This window comes from Arachis ipaensis, chromosome B04, assembly GCF_000816755.2.
Source record: "Arachis ipaensis cultivar K30076 chromosome B04, Araip1.1, whole genome shotgun sequence".
Classification (NCBI taxonomy): domain Eukaryota; kingdom Viridiplantae; phylum Streptophyta; class Magnoliopsida; order Fabales; family Fabaceae; genus Arachis; species Arachis ipaensis.
Window position 1 is genome coordinate 48653320 of NC_029788.2, and position 5491 is coordinate 48658810.

The 5491-nt window shown below is 30.2% G+C and overlaps 1 long non-coding RNA gene across 1 annotated transcript; it reads left to right on the top strand.

Annotated features, from left to right (window-relative positions):
- On the top strand, positions 1392-2124 carry LOC107637753. Its single transcript, XR_001619500.2, has 3 exons — positions 1392-1479; positions 1795-1938; positions 2034-2124. It is a non-coding gene; the product is annotated as an uncharacterized LOC107637753 (long non-coding RNA).

Here is a 5491-nt window from a genome sequence, read left to right on the forward strand (position 1 = left end):
AATATAGGTGTTTTAAGATTATTTCATGGCTAATAATTTTAGAGAAGACATATAAAGCAATAGTTCTGCTCCTAATGATATTGAGATTGAAATTCTGAGTAATACTAATCCACTTTATGTTAAATTTGTAGTGATCAGACATTAATTTTTTTAATTTCATATTATTTGATATTATATGAATTTTATATTTGCATTTTAATATATGTATGAATTTTAATTTTTTTATCCTAATTTATGCAGGAATATATAAATTTTAAAGTGTTATTTAATTGTTATAAGGCGGGTAGGGGTAGGGACGGTACCAGCAGGAGAGGGTTAAGATACAGCATTCTACTATCTGCATGTGTAGGTGGGGCGGGTAGTTGAGAAGTTTAAAAACTGTAGAGTAGCATTAGATAGGGCAAAAATCCACCCCACTGCCAACCTTATACATGGTGGATTAGTTTTTTATCTATTTAGTTAGGAAATACTGTAGAAAAAAATAGTAGTTGTCTTTAAAGTAGAATAATTTCTTATTGATAGTAATATTTGTGGAGATTTGTTTTTGTTGAAATTTACATGCAACAATTTTATTTGTTAGTATCATATTCATTATTGAAGTCAAAATAATATTATCAATATTGTTACCTTTTAAAATTTCACATTTTATGACATGATTTTCAAGTTTGCAAACTTATAGACTTGTGTCTTACAAAAGTTATTAAGTTGGTTAATATTCTTTGATAACATTACTGAAATACCATCGTTGAGTATTAATTTGTGGGAAGAGAAACCAATAATAATTTTTTTTATTCAATATATTATTTATTCTATTGTAAAAATGAATTATGATTTACTGAATTGATAAATATATTTTCTTCTAATTTCTTACACCATTTTATTTGATAATATTTACCATTAAAAAATAGCAAATAACCATTTCAGATCTGTCTCTCTATATTGTCGTTGCTATCATGGTTGCCACCACAGTTTTTGCCGCCATTGCCGCCACGGTTTCTCGTGTCAATGCCACCGTAGTTGCCGTAGTACAACGCATTTTCAGATCTGTTCACTCCCGAGCTTCTTCATCAACGGTGCTTTCTCTCACTCTAATTTCTCCTTTGAACTGCCACTGGTACTTCTTTTTCTTCTTCTTTCCTATTAATTTGATGATATTTCTTCTTTGTTAACAATAAATTTCTTCTCTATCTCGCTTCTTCAGTTCTGTTACAACTTTTTCACTGGTATCCCCTCTTGTTCTGTATTTTTTTTATTATTTTTCATTTGTGTTGATAAAGGAGTATTAGAAACGAGGCAGGGAAGACACGATGATTGATCATTGAAGTTGTTTTGTTTCATGTCAGTAGATTTTAAGTTTTGGCAGAATAATACTCTCTCTCTCTCTTGGTAATTCGGTGGAAGCAGCTAGGGTTTCTCTTACTTGCATCTCGATTTAGCAGCATCGGCATCCAATAATCTTGCTCGAAATTCGTTATGGAGGTAACACCATATTAGATTTTCCTGATTTCCCTGATTATTTGGTTGCAAACAAAAAGAAGAACATTTATTACTTGTCTTAACAACTTATTGTTTAGAATTCAGCTCTGATCCTCAATTTGATTTGATTACTTATGAGGATTATTTGATTCATTTGAATTTGAGATTGCTATGTTGTGTGCTGGTGCGGTTGCTTATTCGTAATTCTTATCTGATGTTTAATCTGTTTTGAGGGAGGGGGAGCTTTATTTGTTTCATACATTTTTTATTAGTTGTGTTCTAATTTTGGGGATTTTTTGGATGGTGTTGTTTTTGTAGGGATCTCTTGGGATTGAAGATAGCGGCAAGTCTGAGGCGCATTTGACTTCAGCTGCTGCTTCTGTGGAGGGTTAAATTCAGGATGCTTGTGACAATTCTTGCAGCATCTGTCTTGAAGCCTTCTGTGACAGTGATCCTTCCACCGTATGACCCTAATTTTTTTTATCATGTGTTCATTTCTTTGGATGACTTTTGTTTGACTCTTTTGATCATGCTGGTTTCTTTCACCCTTCCTGCAGGTGACAAGTTGCAAGCATGAGTTTCATTTTCAGTGCATTCTGGAATGGTATTGTTCTTTGGCTTTCTCTGTTAACTGTTTAGTCCTGTATTATAGTGAAAATTATGGATATTCATTTGGCATTTCAGTCTTGTTGTACCATTTTTATGCTTTGGTGAATTCATCTTGTTGTACCATTTTTATGCTTTGAAGAAAGTTCTTACTGGCAGAGCTTCACATGAAGTCCTATTAAGAATTGCTTATGCGGTAGCTACCACCATATCCTTCTTCTTTGGTATCTATCTCAAGAAGACTAATAGTGATTTATTTGCTTAATATATCAATTTTGGTCCTGTTTTTCAGAATATGATTGTGATATTAGTGTCCACTTCTTTAGAACCTGAACAAGTTGTTGATGATGAAGAAATGGCTCACCATGTTGTGGATGTAGATAAAGCAGCAAACAGCCTTACTGCAGGTGTTCATTTTGATAATGTTGATGTTGATTCTGATATTGGTGAATTGATTCCAGTATCTTTGTAATCTAAAAAAGTTGTTGTTGATGAAGAAACAACTAACCATATTGTGAAAGAGCCATAAAGTAAAATGGAAAAATCAGTCACGGTTAGTCTTTATAATCTTCTTTTCAAAAGCTAAATTAACATTTGCTTGGATTTGATTTCTTTTAGTGCATTTAGCTATCTAGTACGAATATAAGATTTGTGTTTATTTTGTGTAGTTACATGACTTGGTTGCAACACCGGATTTGGTAAACAAAGCAGATGTGGAAAGTATGGGAAGAAATGGTTATGAAAACCTTTCCCTTCCTACTATACCAGAGACACATTATGTTGAGACAGCTAGTCATAGGTATGTAAACTATATTCTCCCTTCAGTTTTGTAAATTAATGAAACACAACGATTGTGAATGCTCGACATCTTATCTGAAAGTAGAAACTAGTATAGATGTGATTTTTTCTAGGTTTCATCGTCGTTTGTTTTGGATACATGCATGTGAACAGGAGAAAAAGTTCCACAGTAGAGTTTTGCTTAATTTCTGGTGCTACTTGCTTGCCTCATCCCTCTAAGGTACTTTTAAGATTTTAATATCTTCTGTGTGTAATTAGTAGGGAGAAGAATGAAACATGCCAAGTTTACATGTTAAAAATGAAATTTTAAGGGAAGTTATACCCAAAAATTAAGGGCTGCCCAAACATTTGAGCTCCACCAAATGCATAATTTACAGAGATCTAGAAATAATATTACCAACAATGTTCCAATCCGTTGACCCTGGTCGCCTATTAATAGGATAAGTTAACCATATGCATATCATACATGAGATTTAACTCTCTGTGAAACTTGAATCCTAAATGATGGACGGTAAATAAGCCAACTAGTAATGCTGGACATTATATCAGGGAACTCATGGAAAAGTGCATAGTTTTTTTACCGTCTTAATTATTAGTTTCTTTTGGATACTCATTGAAAGTCATTCAATTGTTCACAATTTTTCCCTCTTTATACTAATACCTTCCACATAACTATAGATTGTGAGTTATTTTAGAATATGAAATGGGTTTGTTCATCATTAACAAAATTTAATCCTGAGATATATTATTTAATTTATTAAATATTGTTAGGCTTATCTATGATTAAAATATTTAGTTACTCGAAAAATGCTGAAATGGAAAATTTGTTGCAATTCACTTTTCACCAATTTTTCTTATGCATATAAATGTAAATCGACGGTTAGAAAATCATTAGCGAAGAGTCATAATGAATTTTTAGGAGCAATGCTTTGTTGGTTCATATAGTTAAATCAGATGAGTTTTACTTTTATCCTTATTATAATAAGTAGGTTAATAAGACTGTATTTTCTCCCTTTCTTTATTTCAATATTTATTGTTCCAGTTTTGAAGTTATATTGACCTATTCTTATAGAAATATTTTTAGAAATTTGTATCTTCTCCATTTATTTTTCTTCTAATTTGTTTTTTCACATTTGAAAAAGACCTCGTTGCAAGCACTACACTGAATGGTATTTTAGAGAATGATGGATTTTTTTTCTTTGAAATGGTGCAGGTATGAGTTCCAAGGTTCACTAGATGCATTCTCTGCTTCACTTCATGTACCTCTTTAAGTTCATGTACCCCCTAAACGTCTTCTAGGATTGTATTCATATTTTTATTTTGAGGTTTTTATGTAATTAGATGATATTAAAATTGTTTTATTTTATTTTTTAAAGAAAAATAATAATAGTTATGTAGAACAATACCAGATAAAATTATGTTTGGAACTATTGACATTGAGAATTTTTTTATATAGACTTATGTCTTATATTAAGGAATTGTGCTATAAAATATTTAGCTTTTAAATTTTGATATTAAAAAATAAAATTCAAATTTGAGAACATGTAAATGAGATGAGATTAATAAATGATTTGAAATAAAAAATAAATAAATATTTATAGGATTTGTGGAGGTTTGAAAATCTCACAAAATAGTTAATTTTTGTTAAATTAAAAAATCAATTTGTGGGGGTTTTAAACTGCCATAAAAGTGATTTAAAACTATCACAAAAGTTCAATATAAAACCCCACTAAATACACACAGAACCCCCACTGAATAGATTGTAGAGGTTTTTAAAAACCTCCACAAAAGACCTCGTGGCACCTCAAATTTTTGGAGTTTTAGAAACCTACACAAACTATTTGGTGGGGGTTATAAGCCTCCACAAATAAGAGAAAAAACTGCCACAAATAAGAAAAAATCTTGTAGTGTNAAATAAAAATATATATAAAAATTATTACTATAAATATTTTATAAAGTTATAATTAACATCATAGGTTAATGATTTTTTATGTTGAAAATATTAAAAATAATTAATATTTGTTTTAATTAATTTGAGTTGGTTGAGTGGTCATCTAACTCGTCCACTTAAGGAAGTATTAGGGTTTCGAATCTCACCTTGTGTATATAACAACTCATTGGCTGGCGACAGACCCTTAATAAATGGATCTTTAATCCCTGATGGATTAGTTCTTGGCTTGTCGAGTTGAAAAATACTATGAAAAAAATAGTATTTATCTTGAAAGTAGAATAATTCTCATTGATAGCAATACTTGTGGAGATTTGTCTTTGTTGAAATTTCAATGTGACAACTTTATTTGTTGGTATCATATTCACTAACAATATGATCAACGTTGTTATCGGTTAATATTTCACATTTTATGTCAATACAAAAGCTATTAGATTGATTAATATTTTTTAGTAATATGACCAAAACACTATCGATGAGTATTAGTTTATGTGAAAAGAAACCCTAATAACTATTGAAAAATAAATTATTATCCCTAGATTGATAAATATATTTTCTCCTATTTTTACACCAACTTATTTGGCAATAATTACTATTAAAAAAACCAAATGACTACACTATTTTATAATATAACGTATAAAACAATTTTTTATTATAAAATTA